The sequence below is a fragment of the Mus musculus genome, chromosome 9 (assembly GCF_000001635.26).
Source record: "Mus musculus strain C57BL/6J chromosome 9, GRCm38.p6 C57BL/6J".
NCBI classification, from domain to species: Eukaryota; Metazoa; Chordata; class Mammalia; order Rodentia; family Muridae; genus Mus; species Mus musculus.
Window position 1 is genome coordinate 73,196,771 of NC_000075.6, and position 18,860 is coordinate 73,215,630.

The 18,860-nt window shown below is 42.3% G+C and overlaps 1 long non-coding RNA gene across 1 annotated transcript in view; it reads left to right on the forward strand.

The window, feature by feature from the left end:
* Positions 1-18,860, forward strand: part of Gm27211 (predicted gene 27211) — a 75,640-nt gene that overhangs the window by 4,293 nt on the left and 52,487 nt on the right. The window contains exons 2-3 of the long non-coding RNA NR_166650.1: positions 10,823-10,916; positions 11,447-11,504. This is a non-coding gene — a long non-coding RNA (predicted gene 27211). The remainder of the gene's footprint in view (positions 1-10,822; positions 10,917-11,446; positions 11,505-18,860) is intronic.

Sequence of the window (18,860 nt, forward strand, 5' to 3'; positions counted from 1 at the left end):
TTGAAATATAGTTTTCATTTCCCTGGCAAACAGTTTTGAGTATATTTCACAATTTAAAATTATGTGTGGGTGTGTGAATGTATGCATTCATGTGTGCATGTGGGGTGTGTATGTGTGTATGTGTGTGGCTGTGATGTGTGTTCAAGCCATGGCATATCCGTGGAGGTCAGAGGACAACTTAGGGGAGTCATTTCTTTCCTTCTACTTTGTGGACCCTGGGAATCAAACTCACATCATCAGGCTTAGAACCAGAAGTTCTTCTACTCTGTATTGGATGGTAAGAGCTTATCATGGTTGACTTGCAGACACAGGAGTTATGACATTTGTTTATGTACGTGCTTTATCATGTACAACATTTTGTGGATGTTTCCAGATGGAAGTCTTGGGAGATTGTTTGGTGCAATCAGGAATAATTCCTTTTTAAAAATTTTAATTTTCATGTATTCACTTTACATCCTGCTCACTGTCCCCTCTCCTAGTCACCTCTCCCACAACTTGCCCCCCCCTTCCAAGCAGATGTAATTATTTTTTCAAAAAGATTAATTTATTTTATTTATGTAAGTACACTGTTGCTATCTTCAGACACACCAGAAGAGGGCATCAGATCCTATTACAGATGGTTGTGAGCCACCATGTAGTTGCTGGGAATTGAACTTAGGACCTCTGGAAGAGCAGTCAGTGCTCTTAACTGCTGAGCCATCTCTGCAGCCCAAGGAATAATTCTTGATAGATGAAGAAACAGGCACATGGAAACTAAATGGTGTGGCCAGTTACTTTAAAAAGTGAGAATTAATTACTCGGAATCAGGTTCCAGTGAACTTTCTATTGTTTCTTACAGTGACAGTGATGCTTTCAGAATATAGCCAGGGCAGGAAGGGTGGCTCAGTGGTTAAGATCACTGGCTGCTCTTCCAGAGGACCTGGGTTCAGTTCTCAGCACCCACTCTGACACTCATAACCACTTGCAACTCCAGTTTCAGGAGATCTCATGCCCTCTTCTGGCCTCCTTAGGCATAAGTGGTGCACAGATAGAGATGCAGGCAGAACACCCACCCATACATAGTAAAAACGAAAAGGAGAAGAATACAGTTGCTTTCAGAAATGGGTGGGAATTTAAAAAAGATTTGCATTTGCTTCTTTAGTATGTACAGCTTACATGGGGGGAGTTGAGTCAGACTCCATTCTATAGAGAATAGTGAGCAGATTCCATTCTATAGAGAAGAATCTATCCATCCATCCATCCATCCATCCATCCATCCATCCAGAATACATATAAAGGACTATTATGTCGTTATTTAAAACACTGACTGGTCTGATATAAGTTGGGGAAAGTGTCTGCTTCCCATTTCCCCTCTTAATTCCCACCCTCGTTTGTCTCTAGAATTAGTATAAGTCTGGGTCTCAGCTAAAACCCCTGACAATTTCATGACCTCTTCTTGTCCTTTATTTTTAGATATATTTGATCTTACTTCTTTACTAACTGCTGTGCATGGACGTTTTGTATGCATGCATATCTGTACACCATATGTATGCCTGGTACCCATAGGCCAGAAGAGGGCATCAGGGCTGGGACTGGAGTTAAAGATGGTTGTGAGCCACCATGTAGGTGCTTGGGAACTGAACTTGGGTCTTCTGCAAGAGCAGCCAGTGCTCTTACCAGTGGAGACGTCATCGCTTCAGCTCTTTCTTGTCTTTTTACGCATAAGGAAATATATTTCTTGTAGTCTCGAGGAAACTCCTGACTCCTTAAAAAATTCTCCCTTAAAAATGGTGTTATAAAATATCATTTAGGACGAAGTAACTTCTGCTCTTCCTGGTGGGGACATAGACAAGACAGTGGCTCAGGCTCTTTTTACTTGAGTTGTTCTTGTCTATTTTATGGCCTGTCTTTCTGGCCGCCATGCGGCTTTTACCACTCTAGGTTGTCTCTAACAGAGCGTTGGCTTTGAATCAGGAAGGACAGGAGGGGGTTTGCTGTGAGGTATGGTTAACACAGACTCCTGCATCACTGAGGACATTTTGAGGAAAGGATATCTTTCACTGATGTTGACTGTGACACACACACACACACACACACACACACACACACACACACACACACACAAATTCTAACTTAGCAGCTGGCTCCTCAGGCATGTAAACAGACATTGTGAAATCTCCTCAGGCATACAGGGTAGCAAGAGCTCTGTCCCTGTCCCATGTATTAGCAGAAATGGCAGATGGCAGCTTTCTCCCCTAATAATCACCAGATGGCATGAAGTTATGCCCTGTGGTGCAGGAAGGAAGAAACTGGGTTGAGCGTGCATTTCTACCCTTAATCTCTTCTGACTTGATTGAAATATGTCTGCTATTGGATGTATGCCTGTGTTAAAACTTGAAAGTGACCAGACCTTAGGACGATCACAGAACACTGGTTCTGTAATCACTATGTTTGGTTTCTCTGTTGGCTTTAATTTCATCAAGTTTGGTGTATTTTGCCAGTTAGTGACTTGCTTGTATTTTTTAAAATATTTTTTATTACATATTTTCCTCAATTACACTTCCAATGCTATCCCAAAAGTCCCCCATACCCTCCCCCCTACTTCCCTACCCACCCATTCTCATTTTTTTGGCCCTGGCGTTCCCCTGTACTGGGGCATATAAAGTTTGTGTGTCCAATGGGCCTCTATTTCCAGTGATGGCCAACTAGGCCATCTTTTGATACATATGCAGCTAGAGTCCAGAGCTCCGGGGTACTGGTTAGTTCATAATGTTCCACCTATAGGGTTGCAGATCCCTTTAGCTCCTTGGGTACTTTCTCTAGCTCCTCCATTGGGAGCCCTGTGATCCATCCAATAGCTGACTGTGAGCATCCACTTCTGTGTTTGCTAGGCCCCGGCATAGTCTCACATGAGACAGCTATATCTGGGTCCTTTCAGCAAAATCTTGCTAGTGTATGCAATGGTGTCAGTGTTTGGAAGCTGATTATGGGGTGGATCCCTGGATATGGCAGTCTCTAGATGGTCCATCCTTTCGTCACAGCTCCAAACTTTGTCTCTGTAATTCCTTCCATGGGTGTTTTGTTCCCAATTCTAATTAGGTGCACAGTGTCCACACTTTGGTCTTCATTCTTCTTGAGTTTCATGCGTTTTTGCTTGTATTCTTAACAGACACACAGATTTCTGTTTACTCCAAGCCACGATCTCTTCGTGTCCCACTCTGATCCCTTGTAAATCTGCTTTGCCTATCTTTTCTTTTTCTTTTCTTTTCTTTTCTTTTCTTTTCTTTTCTTTTCTTTTCTTTTCTTTTCTTTTCTTTTCTTTTTTTTCCCCTTCAGGACCAAAACATGTTCAGGGAATGGAAGTTTAATCTTTTGTGTAGCAGTAGTACTGTAAAACTTAAACTGTATTAATTATTTTTCTATTGCTGTGATTAAAAAAAAACCCAAAAGCAACTTATGGAAGAATTTATTTGGGCTTATAGATCAGAGGGTTAGCACCTGTCCATGGTAATAAGGATGGCAGGCATGGTAGCTTGTGGGGCTCCCTGCAAGCATAACAGTTGCCAGGGAAATAATTTTGATGAGGTTAAAATGAACCTCAGGTCACCTTGACTTAGGTAGCTGGTGCTGGGTCAAAACTTCTGGAGTCTGATGCCAAGTGCTTTATTATTATTAATTATTATTTACATATATAAACATAGTAAAGCTTGGGGGGTACTCCTTGTGACTATTATCACAACAAAGCTTTAGGCACAACTCCACAGAAACTCACTTGCAAAGTACATCTCTCTAGCAAAGCACCTGTGACCTTTCCCACAAGAACGACTTCTCTTGGCTGGTTAACAGTGCTCAGGATAAGGGCCCAGGGAGGAATGGCTTGTAACAAACATAAGGATGGGTTCTATTAATTGAGAAACAGCACCCAGGAGTCTGAGCCTAGGGAGCCATGTTTATAAGAAGCATGATAGCAAACTCTTTTGCAAAGTACCTGAGACCTCTTTCAATTGAGAGACAGTTTTTATGACCAAGAAGCAATGCCCAGAAAATGGGGGGCATTCAGTGAGGGCTGGCCTTTCAGAATAGTAAACATTACCAGGTATTAACACATCCCTTCTCAGCCTTCTGAGTGTTAGTAGTTTCTTCTGTTGAAGAAAAACCTTTCATGCTTACCAAGTCTGGTTTCCTTAGGACTTATCTGTGAGCTTGTGTCCTCTAGAGTAGCTGGAGCAGGATGCTGAAGGCTGGGCTGACATCTTAACCATGAACACAAAGCAAGGGGGAACTAGAAAGGATACAAGTCGGAACTCTCAAGCCTGCCTCCAGTGACACACTTCTCCCAACAAGGAGGTGGCTACACCTCCTAACCCTCTCCAAATTGTGCTATCAAGTAGGGACCAAGTGTTCACATACACGAGCATGTGGGAGACATTCCCATTCAGACCATGACCTACACAGTCCTTCTTAGCTTGTTCTGGTGGTGCAGACCCATCATTCCAGCTGCTTGGGGGCAGGGACATTGGAATCGTAAGTTCAAGACCAGCCTGGTCAACTTAAGGCCTTGTAACAAAATAAAAAACAAAACTTAGGTTGGGACCATGAATCTGAACTCTCATCTACCAGAATACTCTGGGATGTCCCCGTGACTGAAAAAACAAAAACAAAACCAACAAAGCAAAGAAAAATCCTAAATCAAGTATTTGTAAAAACTCTATATGCAGCAGATCTATGCACATTTAGTTGGTGGTATTATCAATAGTACTTAACTTTTCCTGTTGGATACACTAGTCATGGGACAGATATGGTGCCATGGAAACCAATGAGATCAGAGGTAGCATAAGTCTTAATCCTCCAGATCATTTATTTTTAAAGATCTATTTATTTATTTTATGCATGTGAGTACACTGTACCTTGGAGCCAATTCCAGACAGTTGTGAGCCACCATGTGGGTGCTGGGATTTGAACTCAGGACTTCTGGATGAGCAGTTAAGAGTCAGTGCTCTTAACTGCTGAGCCATCTCTCCAGCGCCCCTTCAGATTATCTTAATCCCACTGCTCATTTTATTTATATGAGTACACTGTAGTTGTCTTCAGACACACCAGAAGAGGGCATCAGATCCATTACAGATGGTGGTAAGCCATCATGTGGTTGCTGGGAATTGAACTTAGGACCTCTGGAAGAATGGTCAGTGCTCTTAACCACTGAGCCATCTCTCCAGCCCCACTGCTGCTCATTTTTGAGTAAAAGTTGCTTGCCATTATTAAAGACATCTTAGGCAAGTCTCCTTTGAACTTGCAAGTTCAACAAGCTGCTCAGTATGGTGCTGGGACCTGAACTCTGGCCCTCTGGTGAGCAGTAAGTATGCTGGACTGCTGAGACACCGGTCTAATCTCAGCTTTTTTTTTCTTTTTCCCTTTTAATGGTTGTAAAGTTAGTGATTATAAATTTTATATTTTAATATCAGGTTGGTTAGATAGGCAAAAAATACTGTATACTAAATGAAAGAGGCTTCAACAAATGGTGCTGGGAAGCTAGATGTCTGAGAGAAATAGAGAAGTTGGGTTGTCGCCATATGCCCTAAACTTAGGCAAAAGGGACCAAAGATGATGAGAACGATGAAACTTGGGAGAAATAATGAGAAAGGTTTTATAAAAGAATAGAATATGTGTGTGTCCAGAGGTCAATCTCAAGCATCATGTTTTAGCACCTGGATTGTGGGGATCATGGATCAGACCAGTCTGGCTCTAGGAATCCTCCTGTCTCCATCCCACCAGAGGTGGGATTCCTATCATGTGCCACCACATTCAGCTTTTTTTTTTTTTTGGCAGTTTTGTACATTTATGCAGTGTATTTTTGGCAGTTTTGTACATTTATGCAGTGTATTACGATCATATTTACCTTCATTACCGTCTCTTCTCTCTCTCTGTGTGTCTTAGTGGTGGTGGTGATGATGATGGTCAGCATTTAGTGTAAGCAAATCTGTTTTCTCTTTCTGCCATGTTGGATTCTCAAACTTGGTGGCAAGAGCTTTTTACCAGCTAAGCCATTCTGTTGGCCCTTACCTCCCTCCCCTGAAGGCCCTTGTGATGACATGGAAGGTTGTGTGTGTGTGTGTGTGTGTGTGTGTGTGTGTGTGTGTGTGTGTGTATAACGCAGGATACACTCCATTTCAAGGATTTTAATCTCCTTTGCAAAGTCCTATTTTTTCCTGTAAGGACATAGTCTCTGACTCTTTGTCCTCCAGATTCAGAATACGCTAATCATCTTAATTCTCAGCCAATCAATAGAAGCTGAATTTGTATAGACAAACACAGAACCACCTAAGTTGTTTACCTCTGTTCTTTACACGACTCACACAGCAGAGACACACACAGCTTCATGTAAATAGCAAGAACATTTTGTAGTTAGCTTACTAGCACCTTCTGGTCCATTAGCATAATGGGCTGTGGTTAACCCTCCCCCCCATACCTATGGTTCCTCCCCATGAGACCTTGTGGCCCCAGCTCCGGAAGACCCAAGGCTGTGGGGTATGTCAGGAGTCCCTGCTGCCTATTCTGTTTCACTGGCTTTGGGAAGAAGTGACAGACTCTGGCTTGAGCTCCTGCTCTCACTTCTACCCATGACAAACTGGGGCCTCTCTAGGATTCATTTTGGTCCGTGCTTTGAGATGCTTCTTTTTGTCTATCTGTGAAGCCCCAGGATGGCGTATTGCTTCCCAGTAAGGGGTGTCTTGAGCGTCATGACTCCTCAAGTCTTTTAGCCTCTAGTCAGTCAGTCAGTCAGTCAGTCAGTCAGTCAGTGACATCTCCTCCTGGGTCCTGGTCACTCTTTCGAGAAACTTTAAGTTTAGAATTGAGCAGAAGTTTAAATATATATATATAAAAATATATTTATAAATATATATATATATATTTAAACTATATATATATTTAAACACACATATATATATATATGTGTGTGTGTGTGTGTGTGTGTGTGTGTGTATGTATGTATATGTATATATATATATAAAGAGAGAGTATGTGTGTGTGTGTGTGTATCTGCGTGAGTTTATGTATATCATGTGTGTGCAGGAGCCCAATAGGCCAGAAGAGGCGTCTGGATAATCCCTTGGAAATGGAGTTATAGACAATTGAGCCTCCCTGTGGGTTCCAGAGACAAACCCAGGTCCTCTGCAAGAATAATGAGTGCTCTTAACCACGGAGCCATCTCTCCAGCCCTGACAGGAAATGTTTTATGGTACCATTGCAGAATCCTACTGGAGACAGCTGGACCTGGGATTTTGGGCTGCTTCTGCCTTCCCAGTGCTGAACTGCATGCCGACTCCCTTCTGACTGGAAGTTGCCCTTCACTGACATGACAGGATTATTTCCTCAGGATGGATAGTGACAGGAGCCCTAGGCACCGTAGTTTCTGAGTGCTTTCCGTGTTGTGTATTTATGTTTTTGTATAATAAATTCCTCTTTGGGGATGAAGTAAAACCACACTTCATCTAACCAGGGAAACAGCTACTTAAATATTTCATCCCAGATCTAATGTAATTTGGTTTATAATAGTCACCGAGGGGGCTCCAACAATGAGAAATTAGGTTTCCAAAGGGCTGTTTTGATTATGTTCAGAAACATCTGATTATTTTCTGTTTCTGAGGGGAAAGATCTGTGGGGAAATGCTGGAGCAGTGAGATCAGGCAGCCGGCCTCAGGCCTTAAGTTAATGGATAAGAGTGAACAGTCAGCAGAACCTCATTCCTTCCTTCCTTTGTTCATCTGATGTATCCACTGAGGATTTTCTGTATCCACGTTCTCTGCTGACTCTCTTGTACCGATGTGAGTTGATCACATCTTGGTTGCGAGGGACTCCAGGTCTAGGATAGCAGACATATGTGTAGATGTCATGTACAACAAAGTGTCCCAGATGGTACTGTAACAGAACCCTCCAGGCTAGACAATTTATAAAGCACAAAATTTATTTTCTATCAACTTGGAGGCTGGGAAGCCCAAGATCAAGGTGCTAGCACCTGGGCTTCTCTCTGGAGCCTCAGATGGCAGGTGCTAACATCTGTTGGGATTCTCTTTGGAGTTTTAGATGGCAGGTGCTATTATTTGTTGGAGTTTGCTCTGGAGTTTCAGATGGCAGGTGATAACCCTTGTTGGGGTTCTCTCTGGAGTTTCAGATGGTAAGTGCTAATTCTTGGGGTTCTCTCTGGTTCCTCAGATCGCAGTAGGCATTAGGACAGGGGATCTGAAAGCTGCACAAAACCTCTTTTGTTAGCATGTTGATCTCACCTAGGAGGGAGGCATTCTCATGATCACCTGGTATTATTACACTAGTAACATGAATTTTAGAACAAGTATATTCAGGCCTTAGCACATACTACTGAAGCATCTAACTAGCACATAATGAAGGCACAATGGGGATAAATTGAGGATTTATCATTAGAACATAGAAGAATAAGACTTGAGACAGCATCTCACATTGTAGTTCAGGCTGGCTCTAAACTTACTGTGTATCCCAGGCTGATCCTCAACTCCTAGCAATCTTTCTTTAGTCTAAGTGGTGGAATTATCAGTAGTATGATACACCATGCCTACCTAGTGTAAGTTCTTATCAGAGGAGATATGGGTGGAAGATATTCTGAAAGAGGCCCGGAATTATCCACTCATTGGCTTAGCAACTCAGAAAGTATCTTTAAAATGATAGACTCTATTGAGTGTCTATATAATGGCACTGAGGTCTTCTTTATGCTTAAGACTGGAGGGCCCAATAAAAAAGGAGTAATTACAAAAGACTAGAGGGAGAGAATTTTTCTTCCCTGAAGAATAAAGAAATAAAGAAGTAGTGAAACTTCCAGAGAATAGACTTTAGTATTAAATATGGGCTGAAAGTTTTTCATACTCTGGTTAGATTTATCAAATTTAAAATGGCAAACTCATAAATGCAAACCTATGGCATCTCTTTTGTGGCCTTTCATGCCATAGTAAAAATAGAATATATGACTTTTTTTTGTATAACCTAGGCTTTATAAACCCACAGGAAAAAGCTTAAATTCTCAAACAGTTCCTATATTTCTTAGAAAAGACATATTTTCTCTAATAGTTATTTCAGCCAAAGTAGTGCCAGATGATTTAATAATGGAAAACACAATAAGTCAGTAGAAACCCAGGCACAAAAATGGGGTGGCAGCTCACAGAGAAAGAAACACAAGGCTTATTATAAACAAAAGGCATATAAAAAGTAAAAGATTAGCCTTATTCACAGTTGAGACTTGAAACCCAAACAAGGAGTGCCTATGAGATTGATAATATTTAACTTTTAATAATGTCAAGTGTTAGAACATAAAGAAACTGTTAATCACAATCATTATGAATAACCAAGAAATAGGTGCATTTATTTTGGAGAGCAGTTAGACACTAGCAAAACTGAACCTTTGTTCCTGTAACTTGCCTGGTAATGCAGACACAGAGGTTTGTCTGAAGACCAGTGTGTGAACTAACACTCAAAGGTGGTTCTGTAGCTTCTCTTACTATTTCATTAAACAATTAATTTTTTGGGGAGGGAATTTCATATATGAATTACTATATTTCCATTATTTCCTTCATCCCGTCTTTGTATTCCAACTCCTCATGTTCCTTTCCCACTCTTTCCCAAATTCATAACCTCTTCTTTAATTATTAATGACACACACACACACACACACACACACACACACACACACACACACCCTGATGAGTATATTTAATGATGCTTGAACATCCATGTGTTTAGAAGGCTGACGATCTGTGTTTGGACTGAATAACCTGCCAAGGGGATGCTTTTCTCTGGAGAAGACCGATGCTCACCATCCAGCAGTTATTAATTGCCTGTAGCTCTTCATCTTGAAGTGGGACCTTTCGAGATTTCCCCTATCTGTGCTAGCATGCCCACTGGTGTCATTGTGCAGGTCTTGTTTGGGCAGCCAAATTGTTGAGATTTTTGTTATTTTTCAAGATAGGATTCCTCTGTGTAGCCCTGGCTGTCTTGGAATTCACTCTGTAGACCAGGCTGGCCTCGAAGTCAGTGGTCCACCTGCCTCTGCCTCCCGAGTGCTGGGATTAAAGGCGTGTGCCACCACTGCCCAGCTATTGTTGAGATTTTTATGGGTGCAGTTTCCCTGTCGAATGCCCTGGTGCTCTGGCTCTCACACTCTTTCGTCCTGTCTTCTTTGATATTCCCTGAACCTTAGATGGATGGGTGGTGTTGTCCAGGTATCAGTTGGGCTGGGCACCCTATGGTCAGTTGTTCTCTGTAGTTTGACCAGTTGTGGATTTCGGTAATGATCTCCTTGAGCTGCAAAAAGAAGCTTCTTGGATGACAGGTGAGAGCATAGTTCTGTTTCTAATACCAAGGACGACATTCACCAATTAGGGATTGACTCAGTAGGTTATAGCTGATGCCCAGTTTGGATCCTGGGGTTGGTTTAAATCAAGTTATTTTTACATAATGCTGTGTTGCTGTTAAAGAGAAAGACAGAGGTTTGTGCTGACTTTTGGGGATTTCAGCTATTGAAACAGAGATGCAGAGAAGCATATGAGATGCTTATAGATACAGAACATTGGAACGCACATGAGAATCTGCTAATACCATTTCCAAGGAAGTGAATCAGGAGGGCTTAGGAAAAGAAAGAGATTTGGTTTTTATCTTGTACATTGGACTGTTAAAATTTCCAATTAAAAACTAGACAGCAGATGGAAGAACCCAATGGCCTCTAATCTCTGTGGAGCACTCTACAGAACAGCCACAAAATAGAAAGAAATCTCGACTTAGCTCAGGCTGTACCAATAGGCCTAATTGTTTTCTGGTCCCCTAGTGGTCCACAGAGCATCCACTCCAATGTCTGAAATATGCCGGCTGCTCCCCAGACGAATGAGAACAAGAAGCTAGAATAAGAGAGGAGGGCTGTGGTAGGTGTTTTGTTTTGTTTTGTTTTAATTAGAAAATGTTAGAAGCAAATAAAGGTGACCTGCTTAGTGAGCTAACCATGAGGACACAATGGAGCAAGCTTAAGTTTAGGGATGTTCTCAAATACAGCCAATTTGACCTCTTAAAATGACATAAAAGAGGAACATTAAAACAAAGGTGACAACATATGGTGGGTGATACAGTTGCAAACAGTGATGTTCATGACCTTGATGGAATGATTGGCTAAATATGTATGGATTGTGGATGACCATGTCGTGCTTAGGTAGCATTTCTGGGGTGTGATGGTTGTAATATAGTTATAAAGAATGTATTATTTACAGGAGATAGGAGCTGAATTATTTATGGGTAAAAAGAAGAGGTTTTCAACTGACTCTCATGGATCAGCAAAAATGTATATTCATGTATACCTACATATATATCAAGAGAGGGGGAAGAGATGATGAAATATTTAAGAACTGTGAGTCTGGATTTAGAAAGTGTAGGTGGTTATTATGTTTCTGTTATTTTTTAGTTGATGTGAAAAGTATCAAAATAAAACTCCCTGGAAAACAAGAAGCAACCGGAGGAGCGTAAGTGTGGATGACTTAAACGATATAGAATTGAACCCGAGTTTTCATCTCTTCCTTTAATGTTGAAGCGTGTGGGGAAGTAGGTGGGAGGCTGAGAGTGGTTGGAACTTAGGCTTTGAGAGCGTCTTTCTGGGTGTTCAGAATGCAGGAGACTCTGGGTTCCATTCCCAGTACCAGGGAAGAAGAGCTTTGTAGTTGCTGTGGGAGGCCAGTGGTGGATGCAGCAGGCCCAGTTATGAGGTCACTGAGTCCAGGGAAGAGATCTAAATGGCTCAGACCAAGAAAGCAGAAAGAGGAGGTGGTAAGATGCCCCCAATTCTGGAGGTATCTGGAAGACAGAACCAATAGAGTATGCTGGCAGGTTGGTGTGGGATTCAGAAGATGCCAGCTAAGGAAGACTCCAGTGGTTTTAGTCTGATCAAACAGGATAAAAGTACCTTCAACCGAGGACCTGGAGAGAGGGCTCAGCAGTTGAGAGCACTGGATGCTCTTGTGGAGGACCTGAGTTCAGTTCCAACACCTGTATGGTTGCTCATAATTGCCTGTGATGTCAAATCCAGATCTGGTGTTCTCTTCCAGCCTCTGTGCATGTACATGCACATGTACACGTGTGTAAAAAAAATCTTTGAGTTTGGGGAGGCCTCAGGAAACCTAGGTTTTGTAGGATGAGGGAAGCTCAGGCATTGCTTATGGCTACTTGAACCCTCCAATGTTTGAGCAGAGATCTAAGTGGATGGTTCTCTGTGTTAGTCTAGAGGACATTAGCATGGAAGGTGCAGGCCATCAAGACAGATGAGAGCTTGGAGATGTGGCTCTGGGTAGGAAGAGGAGATCAAGGGGATTTCAGTGTTGAGATTAAAGAGGCGACGAGGATCAACTGAAGAAGATGGAGAACAGCAGTGAGTTAGAAGCTGCAGAATCTTCTAGAAGCTAGTGTGGAAAACACTCAAAGAGAAAGAAGAGGGCTGGAGAGATGGCTCAGAGTGGTTAAGAGCATATACAACAAACCCAAGTTTGATTTCCAGCCTCCACATCAGGTAGTTTACACTGCCTATAACTCTAGCTCCAGGGGTATCCCACACCTCTGGTGGTTTCCAGCATCTGAACTCATGCACACATAGCTTCTGCCAGTACACAATTTAATAAAAACAAATAAAAATGCTGTTTCTCAAAGAGAAGTAAGAGTTCTGCTACCAAATATCACTGTTGGATCAGTTAACATGAGTGCTTAGAATTGACCATTCAGCATACATTCAGCATGCTGACTGATGCCTTTGCCATGATGACAAAGACCAACTCCTTTTTGAAGCAAGAAAACTCTAGTATGCAGCAAGGAAGTCAGGAAAGATGCACAGCAATTGTGTGCTATGGTGCATCCTGCTAGTTCTAGTTGCCTGAAGGCACAGATGTGAGTAAGGGCCATTGAAGTCCAGGAGTTTGAGACCAGCTTGGGCAACAGAGACTCACATTTTGGAAAACAAACTGATAGGCTGTAGGTTATGAGAGGAAACAAAACAAAAAACCAAACCAAACCAAGCCAAGTGAAGCCCAAGCCAAGCCAAGCCCAGCCCAATCCAACCCAACCCAACCCAACCCAACCCAACCCAACCCAACCCCAAACCAACCCAACCCAACCCAACCCTAAACCAAACCAAACCAAACCAAGCCAAGTGAAGCCCAAGCCAAGCCAAGCCCAGCCCAATCTAACCCAACCCAACCCAACCCAACCCCAAACCAACCCAACCCAAACCAACCCAACCCAACCCAACCCCAAACCAAACCAAACCAAACCAAACCAAGCCAAGTGAAGCCCAAGCCAAGCCAAGCCCAACCCAACCCAACCCAACCCAACCCAAGCCAACCCAACCCCAAACCAAACCAAACCAGAAAACCCAGTTTAAAAACTACATTTTAGAACACTGACGTACTACTAGATAATCCATTGGTTTAAACAGCAAATCATGTTTTGGCAAAGAATTCCAAAAGTGTAATAAAGCAATACAGATTTTTCAAAAAGTGTACCACTGGGACAGGTGAGTTGGTTTAGTGTTTGCCACCAAGTCTGATGGATGACCTGATGTTCATTCTTGGGTTCCACCTGGTTGAAGGAAGGTCTGAACTGTCTCCCTGTAAGCTGTTCTCTGACCTCTACTCATGTGCTGTGGCCCAGGCAGTCCTACACATCCATATACATGACACAGACACATAGACCCACACAAAATAAACCAAAATGTTGGGAAATCAGTCACTGGATTTGGCACCTTGGAGGCCATCAGTCACCTTGTTGTGAGCAAATAATCTTGGGGGATTTTGGCTGCAAAATACAGTCATAATAGATCGAGGAGGATGATTTTCCCTACATGAGAAGAAATCTAGGGTGCTTGTTACTGGAGTTGGAGCAACCAGATCAATGCAGTTAGAGATGTAATTGTTTTTTCCTCTCTTCATGGTTTTAAAATATATGTTTATGCCTCGCAATACATTAATATTCAGGGAAGGAAGTGAAAGAAAAAAATGCCACCAGAGATTAACACTTCTCCGCCAGGGAAAAATGGAATGGAATTCCTTTAAAAATGTAAGTGGCACTGACAGAGAGAGGACCCATTTATGTGTATTATACACACATATAGTAGAATATTATTTGGGCATAAAATGATGCCATTTGCAGTAACATGGGTACAAAAGAAAGACCTTATTTTAAGCAATGAGTCAGGTATGGGCAGACAGACCCTGCTTGTCCCGACTTGCATGTGGAAAGCTGAAAGCCGATCTTCAGGGAGAACCAGAGGTTGCAAAGGGTATGGCTGAAATGGAATTAGGAAGGGGATGGTTAATGATGTAGGAATGCATGCCTGGACAGGAAGATAACTTTTAATGTTTTACATCACAGGATAAATAGAGCTGGAAACAAATACTCTAAAATAGCCAGTAGAGAAGACTGTAAATGGTCCCACACATAGCACTGACTCACTGAGGTCATGGACCTGCCGCTCATCCTGATCTGGTCCTATACACTGTAGAGTTGTGCTGGAATATCACATTGTGCAAACAGATACATATAATTTACTGTTTGGCTTTTAAGAAAGGTACACTGAAGCTGGGCAGTGGTGACTTTAATCCCAACACTCGGAAGGCAGAGGCAGGTGGACCACTGACTTCGAGGCCAGCCTGGCCTACAGAGTGAATTCCAAGACAGCCAGGGCTACACAGAGGAATCCTAGCTTGAAAAATACCCCCCCCCAAAGCTATGCAGAAGTCCATTCTTCCCCTCCTTACCGCTTTAGTAGTCTGTTAGAGTCTTATTGGTCAGAACTTGATCACGTGACCCTCACACGCTTCAAGAGGGGTCAGAAACAAGACCAAGCCAGTCCAAATCATGGATAGATGATCTCCAGGCCTCATCCCTAACAGAGCTGCTAGTGGCATTTTTTTTTTCCTGGTGGTTTGACCCCTGGCAGGTTCCCCATACTCTAGTGAATGGCCCTAGACCTGTGAGCATATGCAAAGCAGCAAGTGAATTTAGTTTATTACTAAAGAAAACACATGATACTGGGAGGAGGTGTCTTGGGGAGGATGGGGGGAGGTGAAGGAAGATACATGTGAAGTCTCAAAAATAAGAAAAGTTGTTTGAGGGCTGCTATATGGTAAAAATGTAGTAGAGGCTCTTGTTGTCTACCCTTTGCCTGTGGAAGTGTACACAGTAAACTTTGGTGGAAGAGACCTGAAATAAACTTGAGCTTTTGGGTCTGATTGACATTCCATTAATGGGACAAACTAATAGCAAGTAAACAAACATTTCTAATTAAAGTGACTTTGGCTCTGTCTATAAGGCCATCTCTGAATCAAAGTAGAGATAAAAAATTGTTCTAAATTGCCACAAGTCTTTTAAATAATAGCAGGGTTGATAGCCTTGAACTTCTTAGGCACACCTTGGCTATATTAATGAGCTGGTCTCTTTGAAACCACCACAATTTAATTTTAATTAGCATAAAGTATGGAATAGAATGCACTATCTAGCCACCTAGTCAGCTCTTCCTGAAGCAGGGCAGCTGGCTGAGGATGTTTCAGCAATGATGCTTGAGAGAACTTTCATCAAGGTGTCTGAGCAAACCAGAGATGCTGAGTGTCCCCTGATGCACCCACCATGTGCCATAGACACACTACAAGTCAGTCCAGAAGGAAGTCAGGAGGGTAGGTGTCATTCACTTGTCAACTGGATGAGATCGAAAATCACCTGGGAGATGATGGGCCTCTGGGCATGATTAGATTAAATGAGACTAAATGAGGTAGGAAGACCGGCTCACTATACATGGTGCCATTCTGTGGGCTAAAGTCCTGGTTGGAACAAAACCGAGAAAGCTAGTTCTGATTGTGGATGCAACATGACCAGCTTCTGCAAGCTACGTCAGTCTTGACTTCCCCACCATTGATGGACTGCACCTTTGAACTGTGAGCTGAAATATCTTTCCTCTCTTGACCTGCTTTTGTTGGTTTACTTTATCTCAGCAACAGGGGGAGAAACTGAGTCCTGCACTGCTCTAGTCAGAATGATGTACAGAAGGTCAAATGAAGGTTCAGATGAGATCATTCTATTTAGGAGCCAACTGATTGTAGTTCTGGGATGAAGCCCAGGATCCTCTCTGTGTGTCACACATCAGTCTACTGCTGTAAAACCAATTATAAGCCAAGGCTGGCTTTTGTTTTGAGGAGAGAATGGTTCAGGCTCCCGAGGGGGATACAGCATTTTCATGTCCTACTGACAATAGCTTTGTATTTATTTCACTGCAGGCAGAGTATTTCATTTGTATATCTCCCAGGTCTTTTTCATCCCTATGAGGGTTCTTTAAGACCAAATTATCCATTTTGTAGATGAGGAAACTGGGCCTCAGAGAGTAAGGATGTGGGTGTACTTCCACAGAGATGTGTGGAAGAACCAACTCTCAAAGTGACTTAGAAACACCAGTCTGATTAGGGAAAACATCATTGTAATTTCCACGGCACAGTGCTATTTAGGTAATTGAAGCAGTTACTGAGGCTGATGTGAAAGCAACTGGCTTTCTCTCCCTTGATTCTGAGTTGCCAGGGCTGGCTGAGGAGGGCTTGGTGCTACACCAGGACTTCTGTGTTGAAGTCACTTGTGATTCTTTCCCAGGAAACTGTGTTCTGAAAAATTGCTGTGGTTGATAAAGTCATGGAGCCTGTAGCCCAGCTGATCTTGTCCTGGTGGGTACTTTGTCAGTCTTCCTGGAACTTAGCAGCCTGTCTATCTGTTTATGTATATCTATTTACCTATGATCTATCTATCTATCTATCTATCTATCTATCTATCTATCTATCTATCTATCTATCTATCTATCCATTCATCATCCATTCTGTGTCAGGCACCCAAAAGGCAAATCTGGTTTAGTGGTATGTCTGAAGTTAGTCTTGACTTAATTGATGCACTAACTTGCAGTTATAGTACAGGCAACTGTGAGTTTAGAGGACATGACTATCAGATGTGTAATAGCACCTGGAAGCACTGAGCAAATTTTAATTTTTCTGAAAAGGTTTTTGAAAAATTAGGGATATCAGGAAGATAGAATTTTTAAAAATAATAATATATTGATGAATCTGAATGGATTTTTTTTTACTTTTTTAAAAAAGTTTATTATTATATCTAAGTACACTGTAGCTGTCTTCAGATGCACCAGAAGAGGACGTCAGATCTTATTATGGATGGTTGTGAGCCACCATGTGGTTGCTGGGATTTGAACTCAGGACTTTCAGAAGAGCAGTCAGTGCTCTTAACCACTGAGCCAACTCTCAAGCCCCTAAATGGAAATTTAATGAAGAATATAATAGAGTTAACACATTTAAATGAAGATAGTAAGCACCACAGTCACTACTCAGAGCTTTTGGACAGCTGAGAATGTTCCAAAATAGGAAAAGAAAACCTCACCACTGAAATTAATGTATAATTCAATGTCTGTAAAATGATCACATTTTATCAGCTAGTCAACCACAATGCAACTGTTAGGTAGTTATGTAGGCTTATCTTTGGCAGGAATATGGATACACTTTAACACATTGTGGCTTAGTGAGGATAATAAATAAAAGTGGGAAAGATGCCATATGTATACAGTGAAATGCCCAGGAAAGTCACAGGGAGGTGGGGGTAGCTAGAATAAAGAGGACAGAGGTGGCAGTACTGGTGAAGAGGAGGCAGGAAGGGACTCAAGTACTGTTGCCCTGTGTCACATGGCTAAGATGACAAGGTTGAACTGGCTGGTTTTGTGTGTTAACTTGATACAAGCTAGTCATCAGAGAGGAAATGCCTTCATGAGATCCAGCTGTGTATTAGTCAGAGTTCTCTAGAGTCACAGAAATTATGGACTCTCTATATATTAAGGGACTTTATTGTGATAACTTACAGTCTGTAATCCAACTAACCCAACAATGGGCAGCTGCAAATGGGAAGTCAAAAAATTTAGTAGTTGCTCAGTCCACAAGTCTAGTTGTTTCACCTGGTCTTGTATAAGCTGGAATCCTGAAGAAGTAGGTTCCAGCAGGTATGTTGGCAAATAAGTGCAAGCAGGAGATGAAGAGTAGTGAGTCTTCAGTCTTTCAATGTTCTTATGTAGGCCTCCAGCAGAAGTTGTGGTCCAGAGTAAAGGTGTGTACCACCATGCCTGGATCTGAGACTTGCTTTGTCCCAGGCTGATCTTGAACTCTGAGATCTCCTTGCCTTAGTCTCCTAGGATTAAAGGAGTGTACTACCTTGCCTGAGCCTAAGCTTTGAATGGCTACTATATACCTCAAGATCTCCATGTCAAGATCCAGGTCAGAAACCAGCCTCAAGATCTGGATCATAGGTGCACCCTCCACTTCTGGATTGTAGTTTATTCCAGATATAGTCAAGTTGACAATGAGGAATAGCTATCACAATCTGTAAGGCATTTTCTCAGTTGGTGATCAATGGGGGAAAGGCCCAACTCAACTCATTCTGGGTAGTACCATCCCTGGGCTGGTCCTGGGTTCTATATGAAAACAGGCTGAGCAAGCCATGTGAACAAGCCGGTAAGCAGAACCCTCCATGGCCTCTGCCTTAGTTCCTGCCTTCAGGTTCCTGCCCTGTTTGAGTTCCTGTCCTGACTTCCTTTGGTGATGAGCAGCAATGTGGAAGTACATGCTGAATAAATCCTTTCCTCCCCATCTTGCCTTTTGTTCATGGTGTTTCACTGTGGCAATAGAAACCCTGACTGAGAAAAAGGTAGAACAGCAAGTAGATCTTAAGATGGGAATGAGCTGGTGGCTTCTCATACTTCAGCTCTGAGTTGCCAGGTGACCTGGCTGTTTTAGTCCTAGATATTTACT